Source organism: Coregonus clupeaformis, chromosome 6 (assembly GCF_020615455.1).
Source record: "Coregonus clupeaformis isolate EN_2021a chromosome 6, ASM2061545v1, whole genome shotgun sequence".
In the NCBI taxonomy this organism is placed as follows: Eukaryota; Metazoa; Chordata; class Actinopteri; order Salmoniformes; family Salmonidae; genus Coregonus; species Coregonus clupeaformis.
Genome location: NC_059197.1, coordinates 3,090,323 through 3,111,806, shown reverse-complemented (window position 1 = coordinate 3,111,806; position 21,484 = coordinate 3,090,323). Strand labels below are relative to the sequence as shown.

At 46.2% G+C, this 21,484-nt stretch overlaps 1 long non-coding RNA gene across 2 annotated transcripts in view; it reads left to right on the top strand.

The window, feature by feature from the left end:
* Window positions 1-1,008: 1,008 nt before the first annotated feature.
* LOC121567332 overlaps window positions 1,009-21,484 on the top strand; it is a 104,993-nt gene continuing 84,517 nt past the window's right edge. For both annotated transcript variants that reach the window (XR_006001097.1, XR_006001098.1), the window contains exons 1-3: window positions 1,009-1,082; window positions 2,018-2,219; window positions 10,079-10,168. This is a non-coding gene — a long non-coding RNA (uncharacterized LOC121567332). The remainder of the gene's footprint in view (window positions 1,083-2,017; window positions 2,220-10,078; window positions 10,169-21,484) is intronic.

The following is a 21,484-nucleotide window of genomic DNA, read 5'->3' as shown; positions in this document are numbered from 1 at the left end:
GCGCGCGTAAAGACAAAACCTGTGGACCAAAGAGCAAAATTCCTATTCAATTCATTACAGCAGGTCTAAATCATTCCTAGACCTATCAGATTATTATTATTAATTCTACGTAGGCCTAATATGAGCAAATGCATAGAGTGCACAAACGAATGTTGTTCCTCAAGCAACCTCAAATGCTTTCTTTCACTAATTTATTTGAGAGGTAGTCTTTTTGGGAAGAGTCCTTTATTAAAAGCAGGCTATAAGACGAAACTTGGAATAGTCTGACATCATTGACATTACTTTCATATCGTACTATTTTCATGCAATGCGACAATCTTAACCATAAAGAAAGAAATGCTACTTTGCTTATGTAGCCTATCTGCCCTATAATGAACTTCAAGTGCTAATGCATCAAGTTACGCAAAATCTGAGTAGGCGATGTTCTTTTGAAATAGGCGTAATGATAATTTATATTCGTATGTGAGAGGCTAAATTTGATTGGACTGTGATATGTGGTTGTCCCACCTAGCTATTTTAAGATGAATGAACTAACTGTAAGTCTACCTGGATAAGAGCGACTGCTAATTGACTAAAATGTAGGCAAAATGTAAACATTTAAAATTGATTGCAGGTCTAATAGGTCTACAATTCAAAAAAAATCTCAAATTACATGAGCAGTAACATTTGTAATAATAACCAATTAGAAGATTATTCAGCATTCACAGTTGATTGTCCACTCATGATAACCCAAAATAAAAAATGCCCGTTTCATTATAGGCCTACAACTTTAGGCTACTTGTTCCCATAGCCCAGGCTATATACTATATATTGTAACAAAACTTATGCAACTTCACGAAATGTAGGCTATACATAATTGGCAAAATATGACAAGAGTAGGATCTCTACAGTAGCCTAGAGGTCGTTGATTGAGATATACACGAACGATTGCTCTGTTGTAGATTTTCTTGACTGCATGTTTCATCCGAACGTTCTCCAATCGATGTGCTCTTGATCTACTAGTGGAGTCTTTTGAGCAGTGCATGGCCGTGTATTTCGAGTGGTTTTCAAATGAAGGAGGGATATTTGTAACAAGATACCTGGTATGAATCGTTGTTTTCCCCCCCATTTACAGTCACTGTATAAGTAATGTTTGAAATACATCAATGCTGTTAATAACGTTGTAGCTATTTACCGAGCACCAGAATAAGGTCGCGCGTAACACAAAAATGCCTAGCCATAGGATAGTCAGCTGTGTTTAACTGCAAACTTAAGCTAACACGTTAGCTAACATGCCAGCAGTTTTGAAAGTGCACATTCTGTCAGCATGCTATAACCTGCAAATTAAAACGTCACAGTTACTTCTTAACACATGCATAAACAATAACTATTTGAACAATTATTTGAGAATGGATAGCAAACTGTCGCTAGTTAGCTCTATGACAATGTAAGTTAATTGTTTACATTCTGTCCACGCACTCTTATAAGGCAGGTGGAGCCGAGTTGGTGAAGTTAACTAACTAACGTTAGCTCTCTGGCATACTGACTGCACATGTATATTCAGAATAGAAAAGTTATTTAGTCACATGTCAGTCTTGGAGGAAGGAAGGTGGACATTAAACAATGACGCCACAGTATAGCTTCACATTGCAGGATGTAGGCTGGCTGACTAAACTCAACTCCACGATTTACGATGGAGTTGAGAGGCGACTAGTGTTGACTGGAGCGCTCTCTGAAAGCTACTCATTTCAGCATGCAAAGAATAGCCTGCAATTACACAGAACAATGTCGTGTGTAATTGCAGGCTATTCTTTGTGTGCTGAAATCAGTAGTTTTTGATAAAAACAATTTTATGTTATGTCGGAGCTCCAGTCCGCCCACACTAGTCGCTACTCAACTCCATCATAAATCGTGGAGTTGAGTGTAATTGGCTAGATGTAAGCCTACTGTTTCGTCTGAACAATCAATGAATGAGCGTTTGATTAAATAAGACGTCCTTTTTCCTGCTCTTATGCTCTTTCTCCTTTTTGGCCTGTAGACCCAGTGAAGTGAGGGATAATGGGTCGCCACTCCTCTGACAGGGAGGAGGACAGCCGTAGCAGGAGGAAGAAGAAGGAGAAGCACAGAAGGTACTCCTCTTCCACCAGCTCCTCTGGCAGCCGGGTGACCAGCCGCAGCAAGAGGTCCAGCTGACGCGGCCGCTCGCGGAGCCGCTCCAGAGACAAAGACAGAGACAGAAGGTAGGTCTATATAGAAATACTACAATATACAGAGACCGGTAGATGAGATAACTACTACACTGGCAAAGATAGTAGGAGGGAGGCCTACAGCACAATATCAGACAGTCAGACAGAAAGGACAGACAGAAAGGACAGATGTGCGTGGTAGGTGTACTGTGTACAACACTAGAGGAACAGGTATACTGTCACTACCCCGCCGTCTAACAGAGGTGCATGAATAAAGGAGCAAACTGGATGTGTAAAGCTGTAACGGGAGCTGCTCGAGTGGTAGTGCCACCGTCCCCGGACCACATATGCCTATGGAGGCGGCGGTTGGATCCCCCGTCCCGCCACTCACTTTGTCTCCTGTATCCCTCTCTCTACATATCTATCTAGCTATCCTAAATCTGTCAGTGAAACTTGTACCTTAAAACATATATTTAAAAAAGTCAGCCACCACTCTTGAATTACAGTGTCAATTGAATAGGATAATACTACTTTATAGAACTACTACTTAGGGTGTCCAATCAAAAACACATATTTTGACCAATGGGTAAATCCGCAGGACATAAAACAATATAGAGAGAAGATGGATATCGATTTTGAGACATGACGTAGGATTTTCATATTTTAGTATACATGTTTCATATTAATTCGAAATTAATACATGCGTATCTCTGTGAAATGTCAACGGACAGGGCCTAAAATTAACACCCCCCACCTGCGGGTAGATATTGGCAATGGCGGGTAAGATGTGTATTTCACCGCAATGGCGGGTGGTCAGGGCTCCACAGTGCAAGCATTTCACTCGCATTTGTGACAAAAAATAGTCAAGTATGATCACATTTATAGCAAAGTAAATGCAGCAGTAGCTGTTTTCTAAGTATTTCTGCCGTTTTGTTTCATAGCTGGTAAATTAATCACACAAAGTCAAAGAACTACGAATCCTATATAGCCTATTCCACCTCGCGCTGCAACACTGCCTGGCTGGGGAGAGGCTAAATTTGAAGCGCTGCGCACAGGCATAAAAGTTGGTCTAATTTACTTGAAACGAAGGTCTACTGAAGTGAGACTTTGGCCTTGTGTTTCTTGGCTATTTACATTGTTTTTGTTCACGAGCTAGGTTGTTGTTCTATGTTTGAGTTTCAACTGCTAGGGAAGAAAAGACAATGCTTCTACTAGTCAGACTCAATCTCACAGGAACAAAGATGACTTGAGTCATGCTACCATGTTAACCTCCTGCCCTTAAAGGGGCAGGTGACCTTTTTTGTCTCATCTGTGATATTTTGGTTAAAAGACTCAGGTATATTTTGTCTGGTAAAAAATCTGAGTAGCTGGTAGATTTTGTTATCTACCTGCCACAGTGGCTGGTGGACCAAAAAGTTAATTTTATGCCCTGTCAACGGAGCACAGAGCGTATACCAAGCTTTTTATTTTCAAAGCATTTTACATTTAATTCAGGTCGTGTCATGCTAATTGTGTTTTTTGCGACCCGCGGAAAACAACTTTGAAGACGACGACCACAAAATGTAAGATCCTCCAAAGTTGTTACGAGAAACCGGCACTGCTATGTCAAGAGAGCTTGGTGCTTATTATCAGATGTATTAGGATATGAAATCCAACTTTTTGGACATAATGTTAATTATATTTTAGAGAAAGACCACAATGAACAATTCAGAACATAAATAATCATATTTGTCTTGATAAAATATATTTTATAACATAAGGAAGTGACATTTCTTCACCAAAGCACCTTTTCTACTTCATTCATCAGGGTATTTCCGCTGTCCTCCATCACTATACAGACAACTAAAGGGATTGGGAGGGAGATTCAGAGAGGGGATAGTGGATTAGAGGGATAGGGTTTTATGCTATTGTTGCTATAGAGCCGGGCCGCCCAAAGTAGGGTTTGCGGGCCAAACTTGGCCCTAAACAACATTCGGTTTGGTTTGCCAGATACTGTACGTAATAGGCTGTTAGTTTGGTCAACCAGCCTTCTACGCTTCGTCATAAGGCCTATTAGTGGTGTAATTGAATGTAACAGGGAGTGGATGTGTGGTGGTGAGTACAACAGGAAAAGGAAGTACCCACAGTGGTTTGCTAGTGGGAGATTCTCAATTGGGAAAAAGTCTGTCCTCACTGCAACTCCTCCATCCTACTCTCCTCCGTGACCTAGAAACCGATAAATGATTGAGTGGTCAAGAAAAGCGTAAATTAGTTAGTAGACGAACAGAGGAGTATGCTCACATCCTCGATTACCTACTTCGGCAGAGGATGCACAAGAGTATCCTCCCGGCGGCTAGCGCGGAAGTGTTTTAAAATCCGCCACACCCCCTTTGAATCAGCTGTTGTTTTCTCGAAGGATAAAAGCATGCACACATTTAAAAACAATACGCTACTTATCCTTTTATCTATAACATGTCTTGAACAACTAGCTAAATTGGTTTCATACAAGCACATTTTTTCCTCTCCTCGGCTCTACTCCTCGATTACCTTTGACCTTTTTCAAAAGCAGACAAGGACTGAGGAGAGGACGCAAGGAGTCGAGCAAAACCAATTGAGATTCTCCCAAAGATTGTCTGGAACAGAGGTTAGATGAGCAGTTGATACTCGGATAATAATGATATGGCCGTCACAACATAGGATCAGAGGGAAGAACTTTACTTGATGTTTGACTTGATATTATGCTTATTCCAATGGGATGGTTGTTATACACTGAACAAAAATATTAACTCAACATGCAACAATTTCAAAGGTTTTCTGAGTTACAGTTCATATAAGGAAATCAGTCAATTTAAATAAATTCATTAGGCCCTAATCTATGGATTTCACATGACTGGGAATACAGATATGCATCTGTTGGTCACAGAAAACCAATCATTTTAATCATGCAGCGCGACACATCTCCTTCGTATAGAGTTGATCTGGCTGTTGATTGTGGCCTGTGGATTGTTGTCCCACTCCTCTTCAATGGCTGTGTGAAGTTGCTGGATATTGGCGGGAACTGGAACACGCTGTCGTACACGTCGATCCAGAGTATCCCAAACATGCTCAATGGGTGACGTCTGGTAAGTATGCAGGCCATGGAAGAACTAGAACATTTTCAGCCTAAACAGGAACTGTGTACAGATCCTTGCGACATGGGGCCGTGCATTATCATGCTGAAATATGAGGTGATGGCGGTGGATGAATGGCACGACAATGGGGCTCTCGTCACGGTAGCTCTGTGCATTCAGATTGCCATCGATAAAATGCAATTGTGTTCGGTGTCCATAGCTTATGCCTGCCCATACCATAACCCCAACGCCACCATGGGGCACTTTGTTCACAACGTTGACATCAGCAAACCGCTCGTCCACACAACACCATACACGCTGTCTGCCATCTGCCCGGTACAGTTGAAACCGGGATTCATCCGTGAAGAGCACACTTCTCCAGCGTGCAAGTGGCCATCGAAGGTGAGCATTTGCCAACTAAAGTCGGTTACGACACCGAACTGCAGTCAGGCCAAGACCCTGGTGAGGATGATGAGCACACAGATGAGCTTCCCTGAGACGGTTTCTGACAGTATGTGCAGAAATTCTTCAGTTGTGCAAACCCACAGTTTCATCAGCTCTCCGGATGGCTCGTCTCAGACCACCCCGCAGGTGTAGAAGCCGGATGTGGAGGTCCTGGGCTGGCGTGGTTACACGTGGTCTGCGATTGTGAGGCTGGTTGGACGTAGGGCTGGGCGATATATCAAATTAATTTGAATTGATGGTTTTGCACGATATTCCAAGTGCCTGTATCGCAAGAATCAAGGTTTTTTTATTTGTAGTTTTCATGAGCGTTTATGTCCGCTTGTTCTCCTGTTGTATTTTTGGTCTCGTGTGTTTCGCTCCTCTGTTAAACCAGAGATCTGTATATAATGACGAGATGCTCATGTCTCCGCCCTAACAATGGGAGTCGTTGTCCCAAAGGCGGGAAGGCAGGCAACAAGCTTAGGTCCAAAACAAGCCCAATGGAAACACATTGGCCTTATTTTGGACAGATTTTAGGACTTTGCCTCTTCCTCTATGGTTTACACACACACACCAAGCCCCTCCCCCTGCCTCCCACGCCAACAAAGGACTCTCTGACAACCGGTTTCAACTCGTCCAACAGAATCGGTCATATGGACACCAAAACACATTGAGACATTATTTTACTGTAATAGAGGAGAAGTTAACTTTTCTAACGATACCCTTTTTATGTCTCAACTACTCAAATAGCGCGCAGAGCAGACACTACTAAAACGAGAGTATCAATGAACATTGATTCTGGAAAATGAATGCTCAGTTTGTCGCGCGCGGCATTGGGGTACCACGTAAAGCTAGCAGCATTTTAGCCAAAGACTGTTATGCTAGCTGTCTAGTCTGTGTTTTATAAATATGCAATAAGCAGAAAACACAATTATATCAGGATAATCACTAGCACGTGGGCTTGAGAGATTGATAGCCTGCTACAATAAGTTAGTCATTATTAGTGAATGTGCATTATGGATGGTTCTAGTTAAATTTGTAACAAAAAAGGGCATTTTTATAGACAGACTTGAAAGCCAGGTTATTGATTATTGCAAAACAAAAGCAGGTTAAACTATTTTGATGAAATAATAAAATAATTAGTTGGTCTTATGATTAAGGAAGGCTTACATTTAGCATATTTATAACTTCACAAGCCCCAAATTCTTTAGATTATTGCCGACTGTTTGAAATGCAATGTATTTGACCTTTAATTGTACAACAACGCTTCTTTAGAGAAAACATAAAGAGAATCGAGATATATATCGTGAATCGCCCATAAGTTTGAAAGAATAGAGATATGATTTTTAGGCCATTTTGCCTAGCCCTAGTTGGATGTACTACCAAATTCTCTAAAACGATGTTGGAGACGGCTTACGGTAGAGAAATTAACATTCAATTCTCTGCCAACAGCTCTGGTGGACATTCCTGCAGTCAGCATGCCTCAAAACTTGAAACATCTGTGGCATTGTGTTGTGTGACAAAACTGCACATTTTAGAGTGGCCATTTATTGTCCCCAGCACAAGGTACACCCTTGCTGTTTCTGTTCCTGATCATGCTGTTTAATCAGCTTCTTGATATGCCACACCTGTCAGGTGGATGGATTATCTTGGCAAAGGAGAAATGCTCACTAACAGGGATGTAAACAAATTTGTGCACAACATTTGATATAAATAGGTTTTTGTGCGTATGGTATCTTTTATTTCAGCTCATGAAACATGGGACCAACACTTTACATGTTGCGTTTATATTTTTGTTGAGTATATGGTTATGGACCTCGCATGACTGTAACTGTCAAGGTTGTTTTCTAGTTATGGAATAAGCTTGAATTTAAATTTAACTGCAAATGTTGCATTATGCACTATCTACCCCAACACACCTCTGTCTGTGTTAGTGGCTTGAAGGAGAGTCTGATTCAATGTGCATGATTGAACATGCCCTCATCCTGCAATGCAACCATCTCTGTCCAAGCACATAGCAAATACATTAGACACAAATGAGTCAAAACATCTGACCTTATGATACACTTTAACTTGTCCTTGGAGTTGGTTAGCTTGGTTTTCTCAGCATTGAAGACAAACCTGATGGACATCGGCAATTACAATGAATAAATATAATTACCAGTAGTTGATGTTAAATAGTAGTTGATGTTACTGATGTTACTGTCATCATTTAGACCCACAGGCTTTTAAAATTATTTTAATTTGTTTCTCCAGATTGTGTGTTTGTGTGAGCGAGAAAGTGTCTGTGAGTAAATGACCGCTGATGATGTCCACTGAGGGTATCTTTAACAGAGGATACTGGACATAACCCCCCCCACACCCAGCCTCCTACACAAGCACGCACACACGCTCAACACTCCCTCTGCAGTCGTTTAGACAAGGCCGGTTGATGCTAATTATTTATGAGCTTTGGTCAGGGTCCATTACGCGAGATGGCAAATCATTGGTGGTCTTGAGAGAATGGCTCACTGATCTGGGGCTGGATGTAGCCGTTTAAACCATTAGCCTTCAGTCTTCCTACTCAATCAGCCATTCATTAGCTGCCTAGGAAGTGCTTCTGTCAAATCAAGGAGTTGGACATGGCCAAGGAATGGACATTGGGTTGAAAATAGATACAGGGTCTATGCATTAAGTTAGGCCTTTATGTATGAGGCTACGTCTGCGTCTCCCTATGGGCCCTGGTCAAAAGTAGTGCACTATATAGGGAATAGGGTGCCATTTGGGATGCACACTACATGTGTAAAGATAATCGCTAACTGAAGTCTCCAGTGAAGAGCAGCAAGTGTTCACTAGCTGTTCACCAGGCATTACAGAGCTCCCCCACACTACTCATTGAGTTGACATGGAACACACAGTCAGTGTTAGTGCAAACCTGCCCCCACTATTCACTTGGATGGCTTCCATCATGCCGGAGCACACAGGCAGCCTCCCTCTCATGTGCCGTAGTGGCAGCTTTCGCTTTGTGCCAACCAGCCGTGTTTTGTAACATTTTCTTCACACGCCTGTGTGTGTGTGTGTGTGTGTGTATACTGCAAGTTCAAATAACATGTCTCGTCCTGCACGTTTCTTCTGCTGAACGCATGTGTGAAGTGCTTGAGTCAGGGCCATGATGGAAGCCTTCTACCTGAACCAACCCACTTCTGGGATCCAACCAACCTGGCGAATACTAAGACAGCTCTCGCTCTCGCTCTCGCTCTCGCTCTTTCTCTCGCTCTCTCTCGCTCTCGCTCTCTCGCTCTCTCTCTCAGTGGTAACACATTTGTTTTGATTGTTCAGCGTCTCTATTATTGGTAAAGGTTTTTTTTCTCCTCCCCTCTCTTATCTTGCTGGGCTCCCAATGGAGAGCGCCTGTGTTATTTAGTAGTAAGCATATGTGAGTATTTGGTGAGGGAGAGATACAGATAGAAAGAGAATAGTTAATAATGAATATTACTCAAACGGTTTCTGAGTCAGACAAGCCCCCCTCAAATGTACATTCTCTCCCAGCAATGATCCCTGCACACACTATCAACCAGAGCGCTGTTTAAGCAACGTTTGAACAACGGCAGTGTTTACAAAACAGAATAGCGTTCGTTCCACACCGGCCTAGGAGATTAAAAGAACAGCACCACTGTCGGAAGCCCCAGCTGAGGAGCTCCGCGGATGCAGCCTCTGGTTACTGCAACCCCTGGTTACTGCAACCCCGCTAAGGCTGCAGCATCGTGTCTGTCTGTTTGTCAGCACCGCTTTGGCCAAAACCACCAAGATATGCGGTTAAAATAGCACTGCTTGATGATTTGATGAACAGCCACCGGCACTTCTAGGAGGCTAGGTATGGAAAGTAATGAGGGAATTATTTGATTACCAAAATTAACAACAGACCAAATTATATAAGTTATTTATGTATAAGATGGGACTGGGAGACAGGTCTTCTCTGTTACTCAGTCTAACGTGTTGTGAAAGGCGGGTAAAGAACACAGAGAATGAGAGAGGATCTACTGCTTGGGGCGGAAGCACATGGGAGAGGGTGCGAGGGGGTGATATGTGGTTAAGAAAAAGATTTGAGCTGCTGAACTTAGACCAGCGCAGTGAGTCATTCTAGCGCTGGTTAATCAATGACTGGAATGAACCTGTGTGTGTCTCTGTGTGTGTCTCTGTGCGTGTCTCTGTGCGTCTCTGTGCGTGTCTCTGTGCGTGTCTCTGTGCGTGTCTCTGTGCGTGTCTCTGTGCGTGTCTCTGTGCGTGTCTCTGTGCGTGTCTCTGTGCGTGTCTCTGTGCGTGTCTCTGTGCGTGTCTCTGTGCGTGTCTCTGTGCGTGTCTCTGTGCGTGTCTCTGTGCGTGTCTCTGTGCGTGTGTCAGACGCAGGCGGCGGTCCAGCAGCAGCTCGTCCCACAGGAGATAGAGACTGAGGCAGGACCAACTGCTCCCATAGGTCACACAGCCCCGCAGGTATGATGGTAGTGGGGATGTGGGGGCTGGGTGGGGGGAGAGAAGGGCAGGTGCTGGCTGTCAATAGGTGCCTGACTACCACACACGCCACACTCTACTCTCTTCACCGTACGCATACCCTGTGCTTGTCACTGATTTATGGCTCAATTTCACTATGTAATGACATTTGATCATGATTGGTTCCAGCAACCACACTCTGTGAATGTTGCCATTTTGCTTGCCATTTACAGCGAAACATACTCAAACAACAAAAACAATATTTGTAGGGACTTGGTGTGTGTGTGTGTGTGTGTGTGTGTGTGAGTGCCAGCCAAGCAGGCAGTAGCAGCAGCAGCTCAGTGTGGTTTGTTTGCGAAGGCCATTATCACGTGACAGGCTGTCATTAAAGAGTCTCTAACTCTCTGAGCCACTCTGTACTACAGTGACAGCTAATCTCACACACACACACACACACACACACACAAACACACACAGTGCTTATTAGCAGCACCTTCTTTAGTTTGGTTTGTGTTAATGAAGTACAGGCACACACACAGACCCAGGAGGTCAAAGACACAAGAAAAAGGGGGAACCTGCTTTAGTTAATTAATGCAATCAAAACATAATTATCCATTCATGGTTTATTGAAATATTATTATTATCATCATTATCATGTGGTTTGTTACACACACACACACACACACACACACACACACACACACACACACACACACACACACACACACACACACACACACACACACACACAAAAGGGGGGAAAGGGGGGAGGCTCCATGCATGGTTGTCCATGTCATTAACATTGCAAATCTGTGCAAATTAACCAGTAAACTGCTGTTTAAATCTGTTAGAACTATAAGAAAAGGCTTTTTTAAAATCATTTATGCGCACAAGACCCCTTATTTACTTGTTGTATGGCTACGGGGAAGAGTTGGCGAACCATTTTAGTCACAAAGGAGCGGTTTCATATCTTCATTATGTTAGATGGGATGAAGGATGAAGGACACTGGTGACGGAGGCTCTGGACTGTCGGAGCTAGCAGGGGAGCCTAATTGGGCGGAGTTGCCCTTCTTACATGGAGAATTACATTGTTTATACATATGTATACATACCCACACATGCACACACTGCCAAACCACAGCTGTTCTTTTGCGACGCTCCGCCAACGACAGCGTTGATTAAAACAACACCTCCCCCCCCCCGAACCAAACAGGCATTAACGCCAGTGTCACATCAAAGTAGTAAGGAGATTTGGAATTACAGTTGATGATATCTCTGTGTTAGCAAATGAAGCAATGCGATTAAAGAGGGAAGCCTCCTGTAATCGGCTTAAGCAGAGCTGTGAGCGGGGCGGGTGGTGGGACAGGGGGTAACAGGGGTGGGGGTGGGGGGGGGCACAGCAATCTGAATGTTAAGTGGGGAATAAGTTTCATAATGTCTGACTTGACAAAGGCCAATCCGTGGCGACGCCAGTCCATCGGGCCACGGACTATTTCATCCGTGGTCATTGCTCGGTACACTAGTTGCTATTAGCGCAAACGGCAACAGTTCATACCTGTTGGGTTCACTGAAGCAAGGGGAAACTCATGAAAGTTATGAAATAATGTCAGGGTTTGCAGTTTATATCGATTCGATTCCAGATCGCACACCACTGATTGTGGGAAGTATCACACATAGGCCTATAACGTTCCCGATTATTATCACTAGTCTGCGTCATCTGTCTGTCTTATCTGTGTGTATGTATCTCATGCAGGTTGAACCCAACCTCTAAACGCAATCAGTGGGTGGCAGGCTAGCTATATGCATACATACTGGGGGTGCTGCTGCCTGGGGTGGGGGAAGGTGATGGAGGGGGTCACGTGTCCCAGTCCCACCCAGCCTCCCAGTGTGGGTGAGCTAAGTGGAACAGGTTGTCATGGTCTGGGTTGCTATCTGTCACTGTCCTGTTAAAATGGTTTGTGTCGAGGCTGCCTGATAAATCAGAGGTGGATTGAGTGGACAGGGCCCCTGCGATTGATAAGTTGACAGGATATGAGGCGCTCGCTCACAGCAGTCCGGGACGAGAAAAAGGGAAGAGAAAAAGGATGGGAGAAGTAAGGGATATTATTCAGAGGACTGAGAATAATAACAGTTGCATGGAAATATTGCGGGGGGGTGGGGGGGAGATTGGGACGGTTGGGGGGATATGTGGGGTGAATATTACCATCTTTAGAATCCTTTATGTATAAATACAAAATATATATAGGAAATAAGAATAATGCTCTATGAAGCCGTTATGTGTTCACTATTCCAAAGCGACTCCCTCTGCAATCAGAAAATGATTTGAAGAGAGGAGGTTCCTCCATCCCCCCCAGAGGTGGCCAATCTACCCCCCTGAAATGCAAAACAGACAAGTGTATCAGATTACCCATTAGTCATTAATGTTTATTCCCTTTGATCAGAGGAGTCAGATCCCCCAGCCAGCGTTATATGGAGGTGTCATGGCTCAGTTCACCGCTCCGGCTCCAGTTCACGGGGGATGGCTAGGCACCGAGCACACGTCTATCTGAACTCAACCAAACCCGCTCCAACAAAGACAACACGGTTAAGAATTACGGAGTGATCATAGGAACATTTTAGGGGAAGTTTGTGAAGTTAGGGGGGAGAAGGATGGGGGGTGCAGGAGAGTCACAGGTTACAGCCATGGCTGTCTGTCAATCAGTCAGTCAGTGTTAAATCAATGGTAGGTTCACAGGAGAGAGATGGAGGCCGTCATAGCGTTACTAATCCACCACTTGACCTCAAACGCCAGATGTCACATACACACCCACGCATGCACCCACCCACCCACACACACACACACACGCACACAAAGATGCCTACATTTCTCTCATTCATATTTCAGAGGCGTGTTCCGTTCGGGGGGCATAGTGCTTGTGTAAGGGTTTAACCCAGGTAACTACCAAGCGGTTAGATCACTGTGATTGTTATCTGCGTCAAGCGGAGGGCCCTTAATTATCATGCCCTCCTCCCCTAAGGATAGTGAACTCATCCAGGAAACATTATCCCTCCAATCAGGCGCTCTGGAGCGACTAGGAGCACTTAGGACTGCACTAGTGTGCAGGTTGGGGTAGTGGGTGTGTGCCGTAGCTCTGAGGTTTCAGAACGGGAAACCCTCTCGTTGGCGTAGTAGTCGCTTGCTCGGCTGGCCGTTGGAAGATCACACAAGGCGTGAGTGATGGCCCAATATTTATTTTGCACAGCAATTTTCCGGTGTAATGAAATGAGGTGCGGGGTGGCCGCAGTACATCTGCTTGATGGCTTTTCCTGACTGGGGGGGGTGAGAATTAGGCCTTTCTGAGAGAGAGAGAAAAAAAAACAGTCTCAACAAAAGTTTGTAGGCGGACTGGGGCGTTGAAAACATGCTAAGAAAGTTCTGGTCCTCGCCGTTTCCACAGTATCTGGATTACCCATCAGTGTGTCAAGTGGGTCTGGGTCCAGCGGTGTGTGGGATCCTATCTGAGTGTGTGTGTCACGGACATGACAACCAAATCTGGTTTTCTACCCCAAAACGCAGAGCTTGAGAATAGGATGGAAGATGTGAATTCTTATAGTGTTGAAGAAAGTAAAACACGATGAATACCTGCAAGAGCATGAGCAGAAAATAACAATTTGAACATTTTTTTTTTTTAATATCATAGTTTTTCTACTGTCAGCAGTGAGTGTGTAGCCTAACCTGTTTAGTGTGTGTGTGCTTGAATGCTGCTTACAGGACAACCTTCTCCTCTATATATGTCTGTTCTACCACTGAGCTTTCTCCTCTCATTCACGTCCTACAGGTGGCGAGGGATATTTGCTTCTCCTCCAGTTCTCACATTATACCCGACTTATACAAAATGTTGGTTTAAGCTGACAGATGACCCGGTTTGGTTGTGGTGCGTGCTCTTTACTTCATACAAATCAACATGCTTCCATTTTGGAGAATCTGAGGAGCTTTTTCAGGGCTTTTTCCCTCTGCGTCCAGTCTTTTTTTATTTATCCCCTTTAAAGGCCAGTCAAGCGCTGCTCGCTGCTTTGTTGTCAGAAACCTTTATTTACCAAAGAGAGGAGTAAGTGACTGACACGGACGGGCCCTTTCATCCCTGGCTCGCCGCGAGGCACTGTTCCCCTCTCCTGCCAACCCCCCACCCCCCACCCCCCTCCAGGCACACACTCGGCACCAGCCCCACTCCCCTGGGTGGGAACCTAGCCGCTCGGCAGATCTGCCAGAGTCTGTCCTGCCGCAAAACAAACACAAACACACACACACGAGCGCATGTACACACACTATTGTGTGTTGTTCAAGTAAAAAACAACCGTGCCACAGGAAACTGAGACGGTCTTTGAGCATCTCATAGGAACCACCTGACACTAAAGAGCTCGACTAGACGTTGCTCTAAATTCATCCCGTGTCAGAAACGATGACCGATTGGTCCGTTAAACAGCAGCGGCTCCTGAATGCGAAACGTGAAGAAAACCTTGACGACAATGTATTTTAATCACCCATCATTACCCGTCAGATTGGTTGGTCTCTGTAAATATAAGGGGCCGTTGTTCTGCCTTGACCTCGCTCGCACTGTTCTCGTCTAATGTGTTTATTGTCCAGAGGCTTTCGCTTTGACTGGGCCTTTCAGTTCTCTCTGTTCTTCACAGCTGGCACTCTGGCCTTCAAACAAAGCGCTCAGGATTCTGCCTTTATTGTCTTGTACTACCAGCTTGCTTCCTCTTTTAAGGATCCCTCAAAAAAGGGACATGTCATTCACCCGTCAGTCCACATTTGGACCGGTTTGGCAAACGATGGCAGCGGCTCCTAATACACAATGAGCAGTACGTTCATTTCATCACGTCGAAAAAGCTCGCCCGTTTGGCCAGTGTGTGATAGAGAGGAGAGGAGAGAGACAGAAAGTGTGTGAGAACGAGAGAGATAGACAGAGAGAAAGACTCTTTGCCCTGGTATCAGAAAACTGAATACAAAATGAATCTCTCCCATCCCTACTTTTCTCCTCCATTTAAGCTTCTTGAAGTTCTTCCAAATTGGGTTTTAAATGCCAATTAGGAGGTTGAATGTAGTAAAATAAAAGCAAATGCAACCAGAATGGCCTCACCTTCTGGCTGGTTAGGCTTCTGAGAGAGACGCTGAACCTTTGGCTCCGAGCGCGGCTTTGAGAAAAATATCCTGCCTAATGAACACATTAATTAGAACCATAACTATTTATAAGATGATAATTAGAAACGAAGGGAGGTAAACTGGGCTTTTCCTGCAATTAATGGAGGATTAATTACTGGAGGTAATGAAGTGGATTTTTGAAACGCATTAAGGTGAAGTACAGAGATGTGCAGACTCTTTGTGATCAGTGGCATAATTATTTCGGTGGCCGTTTGAGTCTCGGCTCACTCGGGCCGGCTAATAAGCATCATTGCATCGTTATATATGCACTTAAAAAGACTTGCCACCAAAATGACTGCCTAATTATTTCTAATTGGCAGGCCCGTGTGTTGTCATTGAGCTGTTTGGAGCGAGTGGCGGCAGAACCCTGGGTTTAATGACGCTGTGGGGGGAAATTAGGGGTGAAAAGGGGGCACCTTGCCGCACCCCACGGCCCAGCCTGGCCTTGCCCCCCCGTGCCACTCACTCCCGACGGGGGCTCAGGCTCACCCATGCACCTCTGTCTGACTCGGGAGGTCACCCCATGAAGTAGCCGACCGGCAAAGTTTTTTATTCAGCACTTTTCAGGGTTTTATTTTTTCCTTAATGAACGGCCATGGCTTCCTCTCAATTAAGCAGAGATGAACGGCCACCGTATGTCCACCGTGGTCTACCCTCCTCCTTCAACCTCCCTCACCACCTCCACACATTTCTGCAGCAGTATGGTACACTACACACACTGCTCCATTCAATAGCCATTTTCTGTGACTTAACATACAACGCCTGCCTTCCCGAGGTCCCCTATGGTAACCTAGACCCAGAGCCACAGCCACAGATTGGGCTCTTTACCAGGTACCAGCATCATACTTATGACTCGCTGACAGCTTTGTTTGAATACTTAGCAGGACATGTCTCCCCTAGGCTAGGCCTCCTATAGACAACAAGTGATGCTAGTTGTTATAATTGAAACAAATTCATATACTTATATTCCCATTTTGTCTCTTTGTGTGTCTGCATGCCTGTATGTTCGTGCATACATTTATGTGTGTGTGTGTGTGCTAAGCAGAGCCATGTGCACTGGCCTGTCAGATGAACCACTGTCACCCCCTCCTCCACCCTCCCCAGAACAGAACAGGACAGCCGGCAAGCAAATTGTAGACTAATGGAATTTCCCAGGCAGGCAGCACTACCCGTGTACAGGCAGGGGGGAAATGTGGTTTCACTTATCCATCTAATATTTTAATTGTAAAAAAAAGGACGGCAAAATGAAAAAATTGATCAGGATCATGTGCTTCTTGACTGAAGTCCGGACACTTTGAAAAGTAATGAAACACTTTCTCAACATGCTTGAGTTTTGGAGAGTGTATTTCTTTCTTTATTTTCCTTTGTTCTGTCCGTCCGGCTGGTTGCGTCCCGTGATGGAGCTCTCCCCCCGGCCCAGGGATGCACATTTCGTTTTTTGCCATAGCACTACACAGCTAATTCAACTAATCATCAAGCTTTGATCATTTGAATCAGCTGAGTGGTGTTAGGGCAAAAAACAAAGGGTTGCACCCCTTGGGGTCCCGAGGACCGAGTTTGGGAAACGCTGGAGTAGAGTGTTCTGCCCTTCTGCCCATGTCTGTACCGTTTACACACTATTAGCCTATCAAGTGGGTCCTCATTTTCACTGACCATGCCATGCACTCCAGGATTGGGGTCAATTCAATGCGAGGTCAATTCAGTATCGATTCATTCAGTAAATTCAAGGGGATGAATTGAAAGTCCAATTCAAGAATTGAGAAGTGCTATCAGTTTTCAACGAGGATCCAAAATGTTGTTCAATTCTTGTATTTTTTTCCTTCCCATTCTTGAATTGGAGTTTCATTCATTTCCCCAAATCCCTGAATTTACTGAATTGATACAGAATTGAGCCCACCAACCCTGCAGCACTATTGGCCCACAATTAGCCTGTCCCCTATCAGGTCCTTCTCAGTATAACTTTCCCTGCAGATAACACGCAGGATGTTTTGCATGCTATTGCAGCGATAGTGGCGTGTTACAGTGGTCAGGCTCACGACAAGGTTATCATCAGCATTGGAACAACTGGACTATCAGGGCAAATCATAAGTAGTTTAAAAAATGTTTTACGGTTGTCTTGTAATATTATATTTATCATATTGATTTATAGTGCGTTTTTGGATATGTTACCCAGTTGAACACTGAGAAGTGGAGGCAGTCAAAGCTTCGTCAGTGAATAGTGTGTGTGTGTGCTCGCATGTGTGTGTTGATTTAAGGGACCTGATATAGAGCAATGCGGCCCTCTTTGAAACGAGCCCCATTGTTATTGGGCTGCCAGCAATCAGCTGCAGTGTGTCGTACGGCCTGATGAAAACCCATCAGTTAGAGAGCCGTCTCGTAAGAAGCCCCAGATTGATCAGTAATAAAATGTGATATCTGTGGGCATCTGTTTTTTTTTATTTGGCATCAAACACTTTCATGATGCGCAGCGACAGATGTCGCAGAGGAGAAGTTTTCTCTGAATGTATTATTATTACTATATATATATATATTTTTTTGAGACACCTTGTTCTCATCATCACCTCGGAATGTTAATTATTTATGAAAAAAAAAGATATCCTCTCTCTCTGTCCATCTCTCTCACGCCAACTTTCGTTTCACTCTGTCGGGGTAAAACTAATCATTTAGTGGTTTTACGAGGCGATTTTTCAGATGCACTTATTTGTTTAATTATGTGTGGTTTCTCCCTCCGAGGTGGAATGCGCGTCTGCTTTGTGTTGCACATTCTTTTCCATCCCTTTTACAGCGAGCCCACGTTTCGCCTCAGTGTTTATGATATTTCTTATACCACAGTTGTGAGGTTCCCGAAATCACTTAAGCGCACACGGCATAACCGTCCACATTTAAAGAATAAAACACTGTTATTTGTGGCGTACCTCAGGTAAGCCACCAGGGGGAGACTCGTCGAGGTCTGGTGGCAGATGGTGTCTGCGTCACGCGGCGATGGCTCCCTCTGCTGGACATGCCAGGTCTCGACGGGCTCTCCGGCCAGGACAAATTGGGGCTGATTTGAGGTTTGTGAGTAATCAAGCGGCTGATTGCTCACCAGCCGGACGTGTCCCATAAAGCTGCCAGAAGGGCAGCACATGGGAGGAGACCTATTCCATTCTCGATCTTTATTATATAAATAAACACCCTTGAAAACGAGCTATCACACTTGTGTCTGATCAGTATAAACGTCTTGACCAAACCCCCTGATCTGCCACAAGTGGTGGGGAATTACGGGCATCTCTGATAACATGGTCAGATCAGGGTTGACGTTTATGCAGCATCAGCATGGACGAGTTGATAACTCAGTTCGTACGGGACCAACAAGCACAACAGGCGGTTCAGGAACGAATGCTTGAGGAACAGCGCTACAAAATGTCCGCCTCGTTGAGGAAATCAGGAAGCTACAAGGAGGAGCACCTACTGAATCGCATCCAAACCAGTTTTTAATCAAGCTAACGGAGGACGACAACATCAAAACATACCTCTGCACGTTTGAACGGACAGCTCTCCGGGAAGGGTGGCCAAGGGCGAAGTGGGCCAGTCTGCTGGCCCCGTTCCTGTCCGGGAACGCCCAAAAGGCATATTGGGACCTTAACGACGAACAGGCGGCTAACTACGATGGTCTCAAACGGGAGATACGCAGCCGCTACAGGTACAGTCTGGCCCATCGGGCCCAACTGGTCCACGACTGGAGGTTCGTGGCCGACGCCTCCCCCCGAGCCCAGATGAGCGACCTACTGCGCATCACCAGGGCATGGCTCCTAACTGACGTATCCACCCTCTCCATCATAGACAAAGTGGTCATGGATCGCTTCTTACGGGCGCTACCCCACGACATGAAGAGGGCAACGAGTCCAGACCTTGCAGGACCTCCTGGGAGCAGTGGAGACGTATCAGATTTCAAGGCCCTGCTGAAAGGGAGCCGGGCTGAGTCGGGACCCGTCCAAGAGGACGGAAGGACACCCCCACTGCCGTATACCCCGAATCGATAGTCCGCGGGGCCAAAGGGCCGCAGACCCGCCGAGAGACGGCCGGGAGAAAGACGACCCGCCGCCGACGACTCAGGTATATGGAGACCAAAGGAAGTGTTTTGAGTGTGGCTCCCGGGGACACCTTGCATGGAATTGCCCGGCTCGAGAGCAGTCGATGCCATCAGCGTGCCCCGGAGGTGAGGTGGGCCACGCAGTGAACTACATCACCTCCTGTTGGGCGCACCACAACCCACCGGAACCCATGGTCCCGGTGAAAGTCGACGGACACGACGCCGAAGCTCTATTGGACTCCGGGAGTGTGGTTACGCTCGTAGCCACAAGCCTGCTGGCCCAGGGGACCGAACGTGGCGGGAGATGTCTGTTTCCTGTGTCCACGGTGACACCAAGTGGTATCCGACCGTACAGGCCAACATTGTGACGCCACGAGAGCGAGGACTACCCATGGCCTGCACGGCCCGGAAGCAAGCGGTTGACAAACACGTATCGACAGGTCTGGAATCGGAGTCCGAGGGGGCGCCTGAACCCAACCCCCCCCTGGTGAACAACTGGAGGAGGAGCCCATCCTCCCCCTCATCGATTTTGAGGGACCAGCCGAGTCACCCGCCATGGGCCGACTGAAAGGACAGTGGGAGGATCCGAACTAGAAAGCCGCCGCAGCCCAAGTGATAGCGGTGGAAGGCCAGCTATTTCCGGGGGTGAGTGATTGGCGATACCCTCATTTCCAAATCAAGAATAACCTTTTGTATCAGGTGTCGCGCCAACAGGGGGAACTTTGAGAGGTACTGTTGCTGCCCCGACGATACGTGGGAACCGTTCTTCTGTTGGGGGCGCACCTGAGAATGGAGAAGACCCGGGAACGGATCGCCGCCCGGTTCCACTGCCCGGGATGAAGAGGGCTGTGGAAGACTATTGTCGCGGCTCAACAGAGTGTCAAATCACTGCCCCAAAAGCACACTTTCGAAACACGCTGGCCCCCCCTAATGATCATCGGGGTGCCCTTTGAATGCATCGCCATGGACATAGTGGGACCCCTGGTATAAACGGTATGAGGACACCAGTATATCCTGGTAATAGTAGATTATGCCACCCGGTATAATGTAGATTATGCCACCTCGGGACCTCCGTCTTTCACCCGCAGACGGATGGGCTCGTCGAGCGGTTCAATAAAACACTCAAACAAATGCTGCGGAAGGTCATTGAGCAGGACAGGAAGAACTGGGACCAGCTATACCCCACCTAATGTTCTCGGCCCGAGAAGTACCCCAGTCATCCACCAGGTTTTTCCCTTTCGAACTCTACAGGGAGGAGGCCACACGGCCTACTGGACCTCACCATGGTGGTGTGGGAAGCCCAACCGACCCCCTTATGCAATGTGGTAGAACATGTGGAGGCGATGAGGGAGCGGATGACAGCCATATGGCCAGTGGTAAGGGAACATATGGAGAAGGCCCAACGTGCCCAAGCCCAGTTCTACAATCGGGGAACCCAGCCCCGAGAATTCCAGGTGAGAGACAAGGTACTGGTCCTAATCCCCACGGTAGAAAGTAAGTTCCTGGCAACATGGCACGGGCCGTACGAGGTGATAGAGAAGCTGGGACCCGTCAATTACCGCGTACGGCAGCCGGGGAGACAGAAACATCAACAGATTTACCACGTGAACCTATTGAAGAGGTGGCACGAGAGGACAGCCTTGGCCGTGTTATGGTCGGGACCCAGGACGCCAACAGTAACAATGAGGACCTTGACCCGGCTCAGAAGCAAACTCTCCGGGAGCTCGTCGATCGGAACACGGCGGTGTTCTCCGAGAAGCCGGGCCGCACGACGCTCATTGAACACCACATCCGCACGCGGTCCGGGGAAACGGTACAAAATAGGCCATACCAGATCCCTGAGGCCCGAAGAAAGGCTGTGAAGCAGGAAGTGGAGGCTATGCTGAGGATGGGGGTCATCGAAGAGTCCCACAGCGCATGGTGCAGCCCCATTGTGTTGGTGCCCAAACCGGACGGTAGCCTGCGCTTCTGTAATGACTTCCGGGGTGTGAACGACATCAGCTTGTTCGATGTCTACCTCATGCCAAGGGTGGACGAGCTCATCGACCGATTGGGAAAGGCC